The sequence below is a fragment of the Betta splendens genome, chromosome 13, assembly GCF_900634795.4.
Source record: "Betta splendens chromosome 13, fBetSpl5.4, whole genome shotgun sequence".
Classification (NCBI taxonomy): domain Eukaryota; kingdom Metazoa; phylum Chordata; class Actinopteri; order Anabantiformes; family Osphronemidae; genus Betta; species Betta splendens.
This window is the reverse complement of record NC_040893.2, coordinates 3,190,416-3,210,016: the sequence shown is the minus strand read 5'-3', so window position 1 is coordinate 3,210,016 and position 19,601 is coordinate 3,190,416.

Genomic DNA, 19,601 nt, shown 5'->3' with positions numbered 1-19,601 from the left:
GCGGTGGAGCGATGACAGCCGGCTATACATGTCATCGCTGGTCACATTGGGGAGGGGTCCAGAGAAAACTACGGAGTCCGACATTGTTTTGGCGAACGAACACACCGACTCAATGTTAGTTTTAGTGACTTCCGATTGGCAGAGTGTGGGGGGTCCGGTTTTTTCGCCCGGGGTACGATGATCGTCTGCATGGGTGGTCTCTTTTCTGCTGACCCCACCAATTGCTGGCCTTGTGCTGCAGGCCGCTGTAGCGCCAGGGGATGAGGTCGGGCCGATGGGGTAGGCCCCGCTCCGCCCGTGTGGGGGTGGTGGACTGGGGGCGGGCCCCACTCTGGGCGCGGGGGCATCTTCTGGCGGGCTCCCTACGGACCGTGGGTCCTCGGGCTCTACTCTTTCAGGCCGACCCTCCCGCCGGGGGGAGTGTTTGCCCCTGGTTCTCATGGGGCGGACAGCGTTGACCCCCGGTGGCCCACTCTGGCCTCGGGTGCTGTCTCTGTGGCTGCTGCAGCTCTGCCTGGGGGGCTCTGTGTGGGCGGCTTGGGTCGCAACACCTGCCCTCCTGGAACTGAAGGTGTGTGGGCTCCCTGGCTGCTAGGATTCCTTCCTCTGCTTGCTGGATGGGCGTAGTGGCGGAGCCCCTCACATCACCCTGGCTTCCACAAGTGGCATTGTTCATGCACCAACGTCTGCCTCACCCTTTGGGTGAATAATGTTAAGCTACAGCCTTACTAACCTTGTAGTGGGACACTTTCCAAATCCAACTGTAAGTATTATTGATACTTATCACTACCAATATGAATAATGTGTGAATATGGAATTTGTGGTGTTGTATGTCATGACTTTTATTAAGTAGTATGGGATATGTATAATAATGCACATATGTATGTATATTGTATGTATATGTTTGTATTAGTATGTGCACATACCTTAGCACTATTATTGGTATTAGTATTAATCTCCAAGGTAAACCACAGTACAAAAATTGTTTAGTTATGAATGTGTTAGCCTAAGGTACATCCATGCTTCTTATTTATTTATTTATTTTTTATTTATTTTTTTTGCTCCGATTGTTTACTTAACAGATTTGCTTGGTTTCAGCAGCTGGTTGCACCCCTTATCCCCCCTCCCCCCCACCCTCCCGCATACACACCCTAAAGCAGAAACCTAACCTGTCCACCAACACAGCAACATCACACACATTTTGGATTAGCTAAATAAACCATTAAATAAACCATAAATCAGGAAGAGTATATATATTCTATATATACTCTTCTTGTTAAAGCAAAGCTGTCCATCACAATATGGCATTCAGCGTAATATATGCTGCTTGCTTAACTGCTGGACAGAACAAAAAAAAAAAAAAAAAAAAAAAAAAAAAAAGGAATGACAGCCATCCTCAAGATGACTTTCCTGTCCTTCAGCTCTCGTTGTCACCGATGGCATCTGGCTCTCGTTGGCCCATCGCTACCCCGGCCCAGAGCGTGCGTACTTCCACGCCAGTACGAGCGGCCACAGCCAGTCCAACTATTCTGCCGGACATAGTCCTACAAGCAGTTGAACCAGATGTAGAGGAAAAGATTTTCAATGAGGCCAAACACAAAGACGGCCGTCCACGTCCGGATGACTATGCGGCCAGAATTTTTATGCAAATAGTGGACTTCACTACGTACTCTTCCTGGGTTCAAAAAGTAAACTGTAAGGGCTCAGATGGAAAACAAGGTCTCCCCAAAAACGTCCTGCTGAAAATTAAAGAACATGTCATGCACCGATACTCCTCCATTGCAGAAAAGGACTGGAAAGATATAAGAGACCGGATAAATGAAAGGCTGCGGAACCCGCGGAAATCAAATCCCAGGACTGCTGGGGGCTGGTTTTAGACTGTAACTGTAAACAGAAACAGAAAGAAGAACAGTAGAAACTGTGATGTACAGTATTGTGTTGCTACACAAACATTCTTGTTATAAAACTGTAAATAAAAATTTTAAGATAAAGTTTTTGTTTCAGTTACTCTTTTTGTGTTAAAATGTCAAGTACAAGATATATTCTGTATTTGAAAACAAACAATAGCTTGGTCAAACTCAACATCTGAGTACGAAACACATCACATATCATTCAATCTCATGCATGCTTCCCTTTATTTACTACAGCGCAGTTTTTCATTACAAACAGGCAGTGTGCTTCACTACCACCTCAGAACAAAGTTCAACAGCAATCTGTCTGTATAAATGCAAAAATGAACAACCAGAATAACCACTCAGTGGCTCGTACAAATATTGCTTCATCACCACATATCAATTTGTGTAGCTCAAGGCAACAGATGAACAACCATGACTAGTCTTTAACAGTTGGGTCTGTGTTGTCTTGCTGTTGGTGAATGTGCTTGTACTGCATGATAATAAAACACTAACTTACAAATTGCATAAACAGAAGTAATCAAGCAATAAACAGAGTAGCAGGTTACACACAATTAGGCTGTACTTTGTAGCAGAACAACGTCTGAGATGTGATAGAGAGGACTGAAACAGATCTCAGGCCACAGTGGGGCTGGAAATGTTCGCCAGGTCACGGGTGACCAAGCCTGGGCGGATGAACTAAATCAGTACTTCAGCAGATTTGATTCTGCCCAGCCCCCAGCCCACACACACACACACACACACACACACACACACACACACACACACACACACACACACACACACACACACACACACACACACACACACACACACACTCACACAAGCTCTTCTGTTTTTCCTGTACAGTATTTCTAATTTCTCACAGGACATGACACAGAGCAGCTCAAGTCTTTTTCACATAATTGGCTGATTATTGTTCCAAAAAATCAACCTATACACCACAAACACACGCAAATTAAGTAATTCATTTACATTTTCCTTTCTAGCCGATATCGACTGCAATCAAGCTGTCTTATGGTAAATGTGTCCAGAAGAATAAATACAAAACACATCCGCTTTCTAAAAATATTAAAAGCAAAAAAATCACGAACCACCTGATAATATGTTTTTAAAAAACAGACACATATTTGAAATAGATTGGAAAACGAAAAACGAGACTCGTAAAACGACTCGTTTCTTCAGATCGCAGCACCCGCGATTTGCCCCTGGATAAGCTTTGATTAAAAATTAAAAAACGAGAGAACGACTTTTTTTGTTTGTTTTCATTCTTTCTCTAAACAAAGAAACAGCTTTAAATCCAACTGTTTTTGCCTGGTTTATTGGTTTGTAAGGCAGTGCTTTAATTAAAATCCGTTTGCTGCTTATATCACAACAAACGAGAAAGCCGGTGAAAGATGAGACAGATGGTAAATTAAACTGTGACTTGCCTGCATTTGCACATGCATACGTGTATTGGTCAAGCTCTGTCTGGACACATGACTCTGACTAACGTCACCTATTATTCGGTCTCTCGCGTGCTATTCAGAGTCAATGATTTGTCGCTTATGCAAACTAGAGGCCATTAAGTCATCCAAGCCACTTATTCAATTACAATGACGCGCACAGCCAAAACAAATTCTCACTACATTCACTACCCTCTTTCTCTCGTTGAGTGCATTTGCATTGCTGTGTATCGCTCTAGCTCTGTCTGGACACATGACTTTGAAACAAGTCACATATAATTCGGCCTCTAGTGTTCGATTCAGAGACAATGATTGGTCGCTTATGCAAACCATAGGCCATTAAGGTCTGTGTAAGTGTGATGTCTCTACCAAATTGCTGTCGATGTAGATCTGCTGAGTTCTGGCGTCCTGTCAGAGTTACAATCGACAGTTGCTGTTAAACAAATTCCTATGATTATTACGGATATTTACAGATCTATTAACAGAACGATTATAACTTTGCAGTGAACAGAGAATAAAATTATAAGTTATCAACTATGTCTCAATTTGACGATATTTATTTCATAGCGAAAATGAAAACGGAAACAAACAGTCATTAATCTTAACCACTGGACTGACAGAGGATATACTGTACTGTAGGAATGGCACCGCAGAATACATAGTCGTGGATAATGACTATGATAATGATAATGAATGATTAAATGATATTTATTTGATGTTGCGCCTCATACTCCCCACAATTGAGCACACAACAGATACTTAAAAGTAAAATAGGTCTGGTGTATTATACTGTATGTGTTACAGGTAGAAATAAACAGTCGGACCTCAGTTACGCTGTAGTGATTTAGAGGCTTCTAACCAACGCTGCGCCACCTGGTGGTTAAAACGAGACTAGCGTTCTGATTTTTTTCAGCCGGCTGCAGGATTAAAAATCTTTAGGCAGTGACGCACTCCCTGCGCCGTGGCGACGCGTCGGTACTGCAGTAAAAACCCTAGTCACTTTGAACCGCTGCCACTGTAGCCTTCCATCAAAACATGATCATTAGAGGCTGATATGATGGAAAACAAAGCAGAAACACTAAAACATCGTTTTGGAGCTTTTCAGGTCATAAGAAAACTAGTTTAAACCAAGGTATTTGCAATTGTACATTTAGGATGCATTAAGCTGTTTAACTGCAATCTGGCATCAAAACATGACCACTGGAGGCTGTTCTGATGAAAACCAATGCAGAAACACTAAAACATCGTTTTTGAGCTTTTCAGGTTGTAGAATTACTAGTTTAAACCACGGCAATGTAACTGTGCTTTTATGATGTATTGAGCTGTTTTAAAGTAGCCTAGCATCAAAACATGACCAGTAGAGGCTGTTCTGATAGAAACCAATGCAGAAACACTAAAACATCGTTTTTGAGCTTTTCAGGTCATAAGAACACTAGTTTAAACCAAGTCATATGCAACTGTACATTTAGGATGCATTATTCTGTTTGACAGTATTCTGGCATCAACACATGACCATTAGGGGCTGTTCTGGTGGAAACCAATGCAGAAACACTAGAATATCGTTTTTGAGCTTTTCAGGTCATAAGAACACTAGTTTAAACCAAGGTATATGCAACTGTTTATTGAGGATGCATTAAGCTGTTTGACAGTATTCTGGCATCAGAACATGACCATTGGAGGCTGTTCGGATGGAAGCCAATGCGGGAACACTAAAACATCGTTTTTAAGCTTTTCAGGTCATAGGAACACTAGTTTAAAGCAAGGCATGCAACTGTGTTTTTATGATGTATCGAGCTGTTTTATAGTAGTCTGGCATCAGAACATGACCATTGGAGGCTGTTCTGATGGAAACCAATGCAGAAACACTAAAACATTGTTTTTGAGTTTTTCAGACCGTAAGAAAACTAGTTTAAAACCACAGCATTGCAAATGTGCTTTAAAGTATCCTGCAATCATAACATGATCATTATAGGCTGGAATGTTAGAAACCAATGCAGACACACTAAAACATCGGTTTTGAGCTTTTTAGGTCATAAGAACACTAGTTTAAAGCAAGGCAATGCAACTGTGTTTTTATGATGTATCGAGCTGTTTTAAGGTAGTCTGGCATCAAAACATGACCAGTAGAGGCTGTTCTAAATGAAACCAATGCATAAACACTAAAACATCGTTTTTGGGCTTTTCAGGTCAAAAGAAAACTAGTTTAAACCAAGGTATATGCAACTGTACATTTAGGATGCATTAAGCTGTTTGACAGTATTCTAGCATCAGAACATGACCATTGGAGGCTGTTCTGATGGAAACCAATGCAGACACACTAAAACATCGGTTTTGAGCTTTTCAGGTCATAAGAACAATAGTTTAAAGCAAGGCAATGCAACTGTGCTTTTATGATGTATTGAGCTGTTTTAAAGTAGCCTAGCATCAAAACATGACCAGGAGAGGCTGTTCTGATAAAAACCAATGCAGAAAAACTAGAATATCGTTTTGGAGCTTTTCAGGTCATAGGAACACTAGTTTAAACCAAGACAATGCAACTGTATTTTTATGATGTTTTGAGCTGTTTTAAAGTAGCCTGGCATCAAAACATGACCAGTAGAGGCTATTCTGATAGAAACCAATGCAGAAACACTAAAACATCGTTTTTGAGCTTTTCAGGTCATAGGAACACTAGTTAAAACCAAGGCAATGCAACTGTGTTTTTATGATGTTTTGAGCTATTTTAAAGTAGCCTTCCATCAAAACATGATCATTAGAGGCTGTTATGATGGAAAACAAAGCAGAAACACCAAAACATCGGTTTTGAGCTTTTCAGGTCATAAGAACAATAGTTTAAACCAAGGTATATGCAACTGTACATTTAGAATGCATTAAGCTGTTTGACAGTATTCTGGCATCAGAACATGACCATTGGAGGCTGTTCTGATGGAAACCAATGCAGAAACACTAAAACATCGTTTTTGAGCTTTTCAGGTCATAAGAACACTAGTTTAAACCAAGGTATATGCAACTGTACATTTAGGATGCATTAAGCTGTTTGACAGTATTCTGGCATCAACACATGACCAGTAGAGGCTGTTCTGGTGGAAATCAATGCAGAAACACTAGAATATCGTTTTTGAGCTTTTCAGGTCATAAGAACACTAGTTTAAACCAAGGTATAAGCAACTGTTTATTGAGGATGCATTAAGCTGTTTGACAGTATTCTGGCATCAACACATGACCAGTAGGGGCTGTTCTGGTGGAAACCAATGCAGAAACACTAGAATATCGTTTTTGAGCTTTTCAGGTCTTAAGAACACTAGTTTAAACCAAGAAATATGCAACTGTTTATTGAGGATGCATTAAGCTGTTTGACAGTATTCTGGCATCAGAACATGACCATTGGAGGCTGTTCTGATGGAAGCCAATGCGAGAACACTAAAACATCGTTTTTAAGCTTTTCAGGTCATAGGAACACTAGTTTAAAGCAAGGCATGCAACTGTGTTTTTATGATGTATCGAGCTGTTTTATAGTAGTCTGGCATCAGAACATGACCATTGGAGGCTGTTCTGATGGAAACCAATGCAGAAACACTAAAACATTGTTTTTGAGTTTTTCAGACCGTAAGAAAACTAGTTTAAAACCACAGCATTGCAAATGTGCTTTAAAGTATCCTGCAATGATAACATGATCATTATAGGCTGGAATGTTAGAAACCAATGCAGACACACTAAAACATCGGTTTTGAGCTTTTTAGGTCATAAGAACACTAGTTTAAAGCAAGGCAATGCAACTGTGTTTTTATGATGTATCGAGCTGTTTTAAGGTAGTCTGGCATCAAAACATGACCAGTAGGGCTGTTCTAAATGAAACCAATGCATAAACACTAAAACATCGTTTTTGGGCTTTTCAGGTCAAAAGAAAACTAGTTTAAACCAAGGTATATGCAACTGTACATTTAGGATGCATTAAGCTGTTTGACAGTATTCTAGCATCAGAACATGACCATTGGAGGCTGTTCTGATGGAAACCAATGCAGACACACTAAAACATCGGTTTTGAGCTTTTTAGGTCATAAGAACACTAGTTTAAAGCAAGGCAATGCAACTGTGCTTTTATGATGTATTGAGCTGTTTTAAAGTAGCCTAGCATCAAAACATGACCAGGAGAGGCTGTTCTGATAAAAACCAATGCAGAAAAACTAGAATATCGTTTTGGAGCTTTTCAGGTCATAAGAACACTAGTTTAAACCAAGGTATATGCAACTGTACATTTAGGATGCATTAAGCTGTTTGACAGTATTCTGGCATCAGAACATGACCATTGGAGGCTGTTCTGATGGAAACCAATGCAGAAACACCAAAACATTGTTTTTGAGCTTTTCAGGTCATAGGAACACTAGTTTAAAGCAAGGCAATGCAACTGTGTTTTTAGGATGCATTAAGCTGTTTTATAGTAGTCTGGCATCAGAACATGACCATTGGAGGCTGTTCTGATGGAAACCAATGCAGAAAAACTAAAACATCGTTTTTGAGCTTTTCAGCCCATAAGAAAACTAGTTTAAAACCACAGCATTTGCAAATGTGATTTTAAAGTATCCTGCCATCATAACATGACCATTATAAGCTGGAATGTTAGAAACCAATGCAGAAAAACTAGAATATCGTTTTGGAGCTTTTCAGGTCATAAGAACACTAGTTTAAACCAAGGTATATGCAACTGTACATTTAGGATGCATTAAGCTGTTTGACAGTATTCTGGCATCAGAACATGACCATTGGAGGCTGTTCTGATGGAAACCAATGCAGAAACACTAAAACATCGTTTTTGAGCTTTTCAGGTCATAGGAACACTAGTTTAAACCAAGACAATGCAACTGTATTTTTATGATGTTTTGAGCTGTTTTAAAGTAGCCTGGCATCAAAACATGACCAGTAGAGGCTATTCTGATAGAAACCAATGCAGAAACACTAAAACATCGTTTTTGAGCTTTTCAGGTCATAGGAACACTAGTTAAAACCAAGGCAATGCAACTGTGTTTTTATGATGTTTTTGAGCTGTTTTAAAGTAGCCTTCCATCAAAACATGATCATTAGAGGCTGTTATGATGGAAAACAAAGCAGAAACACTAAAACATCGGTTTTGAGCTTTTCAGGTCATAAGAACAATAGTTTAAACCAAGGTATATGCAACTGTACATTTAGGATGCATTAAGCTGTTTGACAGTATTCTGGCATCAGAACATGACCATTGGAGGCTGTTCTGATGGAAACCAATGCAGAAACACTAAAACATAGTTTTTGAGCTTTTCAGGTCATAAGAACACTAGTTTAAACCAAGGTATATGCAACTGTACATTTAGGATGCATTAAGCTGTTTGACAGTATTCTGGCATCAACACATGACCAGTAGAGGCTGTTCTGGTGGAAACCAATGCAGAAACACTAGAATATCGTTTTTGAGCTTTTCAGGTCATAAGAACACTAGTTTAAACCAAGGTATAAGCAACTGTTTATTGAGGATGCATTAAGCTGTTTGACAGTATTCTGGCATCAACACATGACCAGTAGGGGCTGTTCTGGTGGAAACCAATGCAGAAACACTAGAATATCGTTTTTGAGCTTTTCAGGTCTTAAGAACACTAGTTTAAACCAAGAAACATGCAACTGTTTATTGAGGATGCATTAAGCTGTTTGACAGTATTCTGGCATCAGAACATGACCATTGGAGGCTGTTCTGATGGAAGCCAATGCGAGAACACTAAAACATCGTTTTTAAGCTTTTCAGGTCATAGGAACACTAGTTTAAAGCAAGGCATGCAACTGTGTTTTTATGATGTATCGAGCTGTTTTATAGTAGTCTGGCATCAGAACATGACCATTGGAGGCTGTTCTGATGGAAACCAATGCAGAAACACTAAAACATTGTTTTTGAGTTTTTCAGACCGTAAGAAAACTAGTTTAAAACCACAGCATTGCAAATGTGCTTTAAAGTATCCTGCAATCATAACATGATCATTATAGGCTGGAATGTTAGAAACCAATGCAGACACACTAAAACATCGGTTTTGAGCTTTTTAGGTCATAAGAACACTAGTTTAAAGCAAGGCAATGCAACTGTGTTTTTATGATGTATCGAGCTGTTTTAAGGTAGTCTGGCATCAAAACATGACCAGTAGAGGCTGTTCTAAATGAAACCAATGCATAAACACTAAAACATCGTTTTTGGGCTTTTCAGGTCAAAAGAAAACTAGTTTAAACCAAGGTATATGCAACTGTACATTTAGGATGCATTAAGCTGTTTGACAGTATTCTAGCATCAGAACATGACCATTGGAGGCTGTTCTGATGGAAACCAATGCAGACACACTAAAACATCGGTTTTGAGCTTTTCAGGTCATAAGAACACTAGTTTAAAGCAAGGCAATGCAACTGTGCTTTTATGATGTATTGAGCTGTTTTAAAGTAGCCTAGCATCAAAACATGACCAGGAGAGGCTGTTCTGATAAAAACCAATGCAGAAAAACTAGAATATCGTTTTGGAGCTTTTCAGGTCATAAGAACATTAGTTTAAACCAAGGTATATGCAACTGTACATTTAGGATGCATTAAGCTGTTTGACAGTATTCTGGCATCAGAACATGACCATTGGAGGCTGTTCTGATGGAAACCAATGCAGAAAACACCAAAACATTGTTTTTGAGCTTTTCAGGTCATAGGAACACTAGTTTAAAGCAAGGCAATGCAACTGTGTTTTTAGGATGCATTAAGCTGTTTTTATAGTAGTCTGGCATCAGAACATGACCATTGGAGGCTGTTCTGATGGAAACCAATGCAGAAAACACTAAAACATCGTTTTTGAGCTTTTCAGCCCATAAGAACACTAGTTTAAAACCACAGCATTTGCAAATGTGATTTTTAAAGTATCCTTGCCATCATAACATGACCATTATAAGCTGGAATGTTAGAAACCAATGCAGAAACACTAGAACATCGTTTTTGAGCTTTTTAGGCCATAAGAACACTAGTTTAAATCCAGGGCATATGCAACGGTACATTTAGGATGCATTAAGCTGTTGACAGTATTCTGGCATCAGAACATTACCATTGGAGGCTGTTCTGATGGAAAACAATGCAGAAACACTAAAACATCGTTTTTGAGCTTTTCAGACCATAGGAAAACTAGTTTACACTACGGCAATGCAACTGTGCTTTTATGATGTATTGAGCTGTTTTAAAGTAGCCTGGCATCAAAACATGATCATTAGAGGCTGTTATGATGGAAAACAAAGCAGAAACACTAAAACATCGTTTTTGAGCTTTTCAGGTCATAAGAACACAAGTTTAAACCAAGGCAATGCAAGTGTGTTCTTATGATGTAACGATCTGTTTTAAAGTAGCCTGGCATCAAAGCATGACCAGTAGAGGCTGTTTTGATGGAAAACATTGCAGAAACACTAAAACATCATTTTTGAGCTTTTCAAGTCAAAAGAAAACTAGTTTAAACTAAGGTAAATGCAATTGTACATTTAGGATGCATTAAGCTGTTTAACTGTAATCTGGCATCAGAACATGACCACTGGAGGCTGTTCTGATGAAAACCAATGCAGAAACACTAAAACATCATTTTTGAGCTTTTTAAGTCAAAAGAAAACTAGTTTAAACTAAGGTAAATGCAATTGTACATTTAGGATGCATTAAGCTGTTTAACTGTAATCTGGAATCAGAACATGACCACTGGAGGCTGTTCTGATGAAAACCAATGCAAGAAACACAAAAACATCATTTTTGAGCTTTTAAGGTCATAAGAACACTAGTTTAAACCAAGGTATATGCAACTGTTTATTGAGGATGCATTAAGCTGTTTGACAGTATTCTGGCATCAGAACATGACCATTGGAGGCTGTTCTGATGGAAACCAATGCGGGAACACTATAAACATTGTTTTTGAGCTTTTCAGGCAGTAGAAATACTAGTTTAAACCACGGCAATGCAGCTGTGCTTTTATGATGTATTGAGCTGTTTCAAAGTAGCCAGCATTAAAACATGACCAGTAGAGGCTGTTCTGATAAAAACCAATGCAGAAACACTAAAACATCGTTTTTGAGTTTTTCAGGCCAAAAGGAAATTATTTAAACCACAGCATATACAACTGTATATTTAGGATGCATTGACCTGTTTTTAAAGTAGCCTGGCATGATAACATGACCATTACAAACTGTATAGTTAAAAACCCAATGCAGAAACACTAAGACATCATTTTTGAGCTTTTCAGGTCATAAGAACACTAGTTTAAACCAGGCATATGCAACTGTACATTTAGAATGCATTGAGCTGTTTGACAGTTTTTCTGACATCAGAACATGACCATTAGAGGGCTGTTTTGGTGGAAACCAATGCAGAAACACTAGAATATCGTTTTTGAGCTTTTCAGGTCATAAGAACACTAGTTTAAACCAAGGTATATGCAACTGTTTATTGAGGATGCATTAAGCTGTTTGACAGTATTCTGGCATCAGAACATGACCATTGGAGGCTGTTCTGATGGAAACCAATGCGGGAACACTAAAACATCGTTTTTGAGCTTTTCAGGTCATAGGAACACTAGTTTAAAGCAAGGCAATGCAACTTTGTTTTTATGATGTATTGAGCTGTTTTAAGGTAGTCTGTCATCAAAACATGACCAATAGAGGCTGTTCTTAATGAAACCAATGCATAAACACTAAAACATTGTTTTTGGGCTTTTCAGGTCAAAAGAAAACTAGTTTAAACCGAGGTATATGCAAACTGTACATTTAGGATGCATTAAGCTGTTTGACAGTATTCTGGCATCAGAACATGACCATTGGAGGCTGTTCTGATGGAAACCAGTCCAGAAACACTTAAAACATCGTTTTGAGCTTTTCAGGTCATAAGAACACTAGTTTAAACCAAAGCATATGCAACTGTACATTTAGGATGCATTAAGCTGTTTTACAATATCCTGGCATCAGAACATGACCATTGGAGGCTGTTCTAATAGAAACCAATGCAGAAACACTAAAACATCGTTTTTGAGCTTTTCAGGCTGTAGAATTACTAGTATAAACCACGGCATTGCAACTGTGTTTTTATGATGTATTGACCTGTTTTAAAGTAGCCTAGCATCAAAACATGACCAGGAGAGGCTGTTCTGATAAAAACCCAATGCAGAAAAACTAGGAATATTGTTTTGGACCTTTTCAGGTCATAAGAACACTAGTTTAAAACAAGGTATATGCAACTGTACATTTAGGATGCATTAAGCTGTTTGACAGTATTCTGGCATTAGAACATGACCATTGGAGGCTGTTCTGATGGAAACCAATGCAGAACACTAAAGCATCGTTTTTGAGCTTTTCAGGTCATAGGAACACTAGTTTAAAGCAAGGCAATGCAACTGTGTTTTTAGGATGCATCAAGCTGTTTTATAGTAGTCTGGCATCAGAATATGACCATTGGAGGCTGTTCTGATAAAAACCAATGCAGAAACACTAAAACATCGTTGTTGAGCTTTTCAGCCCATAAGAAATCTAGTTTAAAACCACAGCATTTGCAAATGTGCTTTTAAAGTATCCTGCCATCATAACATGACCATTATAAGCTGGAATGTTAGAAACCAATGCAGAAAAACTAGAATATCGTTTTGGAGCTTTTCAGGTCATAAGAACACTAGTTTAAACCAAGGTATATGCAATTGTAAATTTAGGATGCATTAAGCTGTTTGACAGTATTCTGGCATCAGAACATGACCATTGGAGGCTGTTCTGATGGAAACCAATGCAGAAACACTAAAACATCATTTTTGAGCTTTTCAGGTCATAAGAACACTAGTTTAAACCAAGGCATATGCAACTGTACATTTAGAATGCATTGAGCTGTTTGACAGTATTCTGACATCAGAACATGACCATTAGAGGCTGTTCTGGTGGAAACCAATGCAGAAACACTAAAACATCGTTTTTGAGCTTTTCAGGTCATAAGAACACTAGTTTAAACCAAGACATATGCAGCTGTACATTCAGGAAGCATTGAGCTGTTTGACAGTGTTCTGGCATCAGAACATGACCATTAGAGGCTGTTCTGGTGGAAACCAATGCAGAAACACTAAAACATCGTTTTTGAGCTTTTCAGGTCATAAGAACACTAGTTTAAACCAAGGCATTTGCAACTGTGCTTTATGGTGTATTGAGCTGTTTTAAAGTTGCCTGGCATCAGAACATGACCATCTTAAGCTGTAATGTTAGAAACCAATGCAGAAACACTAAAACATCGTTTGTTAGCTTTTCAGGTCATAAGAACACTAGTTTAAACCAAGACATATGCAGCTGTACATTCAGGAAGCATTGAGCTGTTTGACAGGGTTCTGGCATCAGAACATGACCATTAGAGGCTGTTCTGATGGAAACCAATGCAGTAACACTAAAACATCGTTTTTGAGCTTTTCAGGCCAAAAGGAAACTAATTTAAACCACAGCATATACAACTGTATATTTAGGATGCATTGAGCTGTTTTAAAGTAGCCTGGCATGAGAACATGACCATTACAAACTGTATAGTTAAAAACCCAATGCAGAAACACTAAAACATCATTTTTGAGCTTTTCAGGTCATAAGAACACTAGTTTAAACCAAGGCATATGCAACTGTACATTTAGAATGCATTGAGCTGTTTGACAGTATTCTGGCATCAAAACATGACCATTAGAGGCTGTTCTGGTGGAAACCAATGCAGAAACACTAAAACATCGTTGTTGAGCTTTTCAGGTCATAAGAACACTAGTTTAAACCAAGGTATATGCAACTGTACATTTAGGATGCATTGAGCTGTTTGACAGTATTCTGGCATCAGAACATGACCATTGGACGGCTGGTCTGATGGAAACCAATGTACAAACACTAAAACATCATTTGGAGCTTTTCTGTCATAAGAACACTAGTTTAAAGCAAGCAATGCAACTGTGTTTTTATGATGTATCGAGCTGTTTAAGGTAGTCTGGCATCAAACATGACCAGTAGAGGCTGTTCTGATGGAAACCAATGCGGGAACACTTAAAACACATCGTTTTTGAGGTTTCAGGTCATAGGAACACTAGTTTAAACCAAGGCAATGCAACTGTGTTTTTTTGATGTTTATCGAGCGCTGTTTTAAGGTAGTCTGGCATCAAACATGACCAGTAGAGGCTTGTTCTGAATGAATCAATGCATAAACCACTAAAACAATCGTTTTGAGCTTTTCCGGTCAATAGAAAACTAGTTTATAAACCACACACAGCCATTTTGCAAATGTGCTTTTAAAGTATCCTGCCATCATAACATGACCAATATAAGCTGGAATGTTAGAAACCAATGCCAGACACACTAAAACATTCTTTTTGAGCTTTTCGGGTCATAAGAACACTAGTTTAAACCAGGCATATGCAACTGTACATTAGAATGCATTGAGCTGTTTGACAGTATTCTGACATCAGAACATGACCATTAGAGGCTGTTCTGGTGCGAAACCAATGCAGAAGAAACACTAAAACATCGTTTTTGAGCTTTTCAGGTCATAAGAACACTAGTTTAAACCAAGGCATATGCAGCTGTACATTCAGAGCATTGAGCTGTTTGACAGTGTTCTGGCATCAGAACATGTCCATTAGAGGCTGTTCTGGTGGAAACCAATGCAGAAACACTAAAACATCGTTTTTGAGCTTTTCAGGTCATAAGAACACTAGTTTAAACCAAGGCATTTGCAACTGTGCTTTTATGGTGTATTGAGCTGGTTTAAAGTTGCCTGGCATCAGAACATGACCATCTTAAGCTGTAATGTTAGAAACCAATGCAGAAACACTAAAACATTGTTTGTTAGCTTTTCAGGTCATAAGAACACTAGTTTAAACCAAGACATATGCAGCTGTACATTCAGGAAGCATTGAGCTGTTTGACAGGGTTCTGGCATCTGAACATGACCATTAGAGGCTGTTCTGATGGAAACCAATGCAGTAACACTAAAACATAATTTTTGAGCTTTTCAGGCCAAAAGGAAATTATTTAAACCACAGCATTTACAACTGTATATTTAAGATGCATTGACCTGTTTTAAAGTAGGCTGGTATGATAACATGACCATTACAAACTGTATAGTTAAAAACCCAATGCAGAAACACTAAAACATCATTTTTGAGCTTTTCAGGTCATAAGAACACTAGTTTAAACCAAGACATATGCAGCTGTACATTCAGGAAGCATTGAGCTGTTTGACAGGGTTCTGGCATCTGAACATGACCATTAAAGGCTGTTCTGATGGAAACCAATGCAGTAACACTAAAACATCATTTTTGAGCTTTTCAGGCCAAAAGGAAATTATTTAAACCACAGCATATACAACTGTATATTTAAGATGCATTGACCTGTTTTAAAGTAGCCTGGTATGATAACATGACCATTACAAACTGTATAGTTAAAAACCCAATGCAGAAACACTAAAACATCATTTTTGAGCTTTTCAGGTCATAAGAACACTAGTTTAAACCAAGGCATATGCAACTGTACATTTAGAATGCATTGAGCTGTTTGACAGTATTCTGACATCAGAACATGACCATTAGAGGCTTTTTTGGTGGAAACCAATGCAGAAACACTCTAACATCATTTGGAGCTTTTCATGTCATAAGAACACTAGTTTAAAGCAAGGCAATGCAACTGTGTTTTTATGATGTATCGAGCTGTTTTAAGGTAGTCTGGCATCAAAACATGACCAGTAGAGGCTGTACTGATGGAAACCAATGCGGGAACACTAAAAACATTGTTTTTGAGCTGTTCAGATCATAAGAACACTAGTTTAAATCACGGCAATGCAACTGTGCTTTTTATGGTGTATTGAGCTGTTTGACAGTATTCTGCCATCAAAACATGACCAGTAGAGGCTGTTCTGAATGAAACCAATGCATAAACACTAAAACATCGTTTTTGAGCTTTTCAGATCATAAGAACACTAGTTTAAATCCACACACAGCATTGCAAATGTGCTTTAAAGTATCCTGCCATCATAACATGACCAATATAAGCTGGAATGTTAGAAACCAATGCAGAAACACTAAAACATCATTTTTGAGCTTTTCAGGTCATAAGAACACTAGTTTAAACCAAGGCATATGCAACTGTACATTTAGAATGCATTGAGCTGTTTGACAGTATTCTGACATCAGAACATGACCATTAGAGGCTGTTCTGGTGGAAACCAATGCAGAAACACTAAAACATCGTTTTTGAGCTTTTCAGGTCATAAGAACACTAGTTTAAACCAAGGCATTTGCAGCTGTGCATTCAGGAAGCATTGAGCTGTTTGACAGTGTTCTGGCATCAGAACATGTCCCATGAGAGGCTGTTCTGGTGGAAACCAATGCAGAAAACACTAAAACATCGTTTCTGAGCTTTTCAGGTCATAAGAACACTAGTTAAACCAAGGCATTTGCAACTGTGCTTTTATGGTGTATTGAGCTGTTTTAAAGTTGCCTGGCATCAGAACATGACCATCTTAAGCTGTAATGTTAGAAACCAATGCAGAAACACTAAAACATCGTTTTTGAGCTTTTCAGGTCATAAGAACACTAGTTTAAACCAAGACATATGCAGCTGTACATTCAGGAAGCATTGAGCTGTTTGACAGGGTTCTGGCATCAGAACATGACCATTAGAGGCTGTTCTGATGGAAACCAATGCAGTAACACTAAAACATCGTTTTAGAGCTTTTCAGGCCAAGAGGAAATTAATTTAAACCTCAGCATATACAACTGTATATTTAGGATGCATTGAGCTGTTTTAAAGTAGCCTGGCATGAGAACATGACCATTACAAACTGTATAGTTAAAAACCCAATGCAGAAACACTAAAACATCATTTTTGAGCTTTTCAGGTCATAGGAACACTAGTTTAAACCAAGGCACACTTGGTTTAAACTGTACATTTAGAATGCATTGAGCTGTTTGACAGTATTCTGGCATCAGAACATGACCATTAGAGGCTGTTTTGGTGGAAACCAATGCAGAAACACTAAAACATCGTTTTTTGAGCTTGTCCAGGTCATACGAACACTAGTTAAACCAAGGCATTTGCAACTGTGCTTTTATGGTGTACTTGAGCTGTTTGAAAGTTTCTGGCATCAGAACATGACTATTAGAGGCTGTTCTAATGGTAACCAATGTAGACACACTAAAATGTCGTTTTGAGGCCAAAAGGAAACTAATTTAAACCACAGCATCTGCAAATGTACTTTTAGGGTTTATTGAGCTGTTTTAAAGTAGCCTGGCATCATAACATGACCATTATAAGCTGTAATGTTAGAAACCAATGCAGAAACACTAAAACATCGTTTCTGAGCTTTTCAGGTCATAAGAACACTAGTTTAAACCAAGGCATTTGCAACTGTGCTTTTATGGTGTATTGAGCTGGTTTAAAGTTGCCTGGCATCAGAACATGACCATCTTAAGCTGTAATGTTATAAACCAATGCAGAAACACTAAAACATTGTTTGTTAGCTTTTCAGGTCATAAGAACACTAGTTTAACCAAGACATATGCAGCTGTACATTCAGGAAGCATTGAGCTGTTTGACAGGGTTCTGGCATCAGAACATGACCATTAGAGGCTGTTCTGATGGAAACCAATGCAGTAACACTAAAACATCATTTTTGAGCTTTTCAGGCCAAAAGGAAATTATTTAAACCACAGCATATACAACTGTATATTTAAGATGCATTGGCCTGTTTTAAAGTAGCCTGGTATGATAACATGACCATTACAAACTGTATAGTTAAAAACCCAATGCAGAAACACTAAAACATCATTTTTGAGCTTTTCAGGTCATAAGAACACTAGTTTAAACCAAGGCATATGCAACTGTACATTTAGATTGCATTGAGCTGTTTGACAGTATTCTAGCATCAGAACATGACCATTAGAGGCTGTTTTGGTGGAAACCAATGCAGAAACACTAAAACATCGTTTTTGAGCTTGTCAGGTCATAAGAACACTAGTTTAAACCAAGGCATTTGCAACTGTGCTTTTATGGTGTATTGAGCTGTTTGACAGTATTCTGGCATCAGAACATGACCATTAGAGGCTGTTCTAATGGTAACCAATGTAGACACACTAAAATGTCGTTTTGAGGCCAAAAGGAAACTAGTTTTTAAACCACAGCAATCTGCAAATGTACTTTTAGGGTTTATTGAACTGTTTTAAAGTAGCCTGGCATCATAACAGACCATTATAAGCTGTAATGTTAGAAACCAATGCAGAAAACACTAAAACATTGTTTTGGAGCTTTTTAGGTCATAAGAACACTAGTTTAAACCAAGGCATTTGCAACTGTGCTTTTATGGTGTATTGAGCTGTTTTAAAGTTGCCTGGCATCAGAACATGACCATCTTAAGCTGTAATGTTAGAAACCAATGCAGAAACACTAAAACATCGTTTTTGAGCTTTTCAGGCCAAAAGGAAACTAATTTAAACCACATTATATACAACTGTATATTTAGGATGCATTGAGCTGTTTTAAAGTTGCCTGGCATCAGAACATGACCATCTTAAGCTGTAATGTTAGAAACCAATGCAGAAACACTAAAGCATCATTTTTGAGCTTTTCAGGTCATAAGAACACTAGTTTAAACCAAGGCATATGCAACTGTACATTTAGGATGCATTGAGCTGTTTGACAGTATTCTGGCCTCAGAACATGACCATTGGAGTCTGATGGAAACCAATTGAAAAACACTAAAACATCGTTCTTGAGCTTTTCATGCCATATGAAAACTAGTTTAGACCACGGCATTTGCAACTGTACATTTAGGATGCATTAAGCTGTTTGACAGTATTCTGGCCTCAGAACATGACCATTGGGGGCTGGTCTGATGGAAACCAATGCAAAAACACTAAAACATCGTTTTTGAGCTTTTCAGGCCATAAGAAAACTAGTTTAAACCACAGCAATTGAAATTGTGCTTTTAGGGTGTATGGAGCTGTTTTAAAGTAGCCTGGCATCAGAACATGACCATTAGAGGTTGTTCTGATGGAAACCAATGCAGAAACACTAAATCATTGTTTTTGAGCTATTCATGTCATAAGAAAACTACAGTAGTTTAAACCACGACAATTGTAACTGTGCTTTTAGGGTGTATTGAGCTGTTTTAAAGTAGCCTGGCATTAGAACATGACCATTTTAAGCTGTAATGTTAGAAACCAATGCAGAAACACTAAAACATA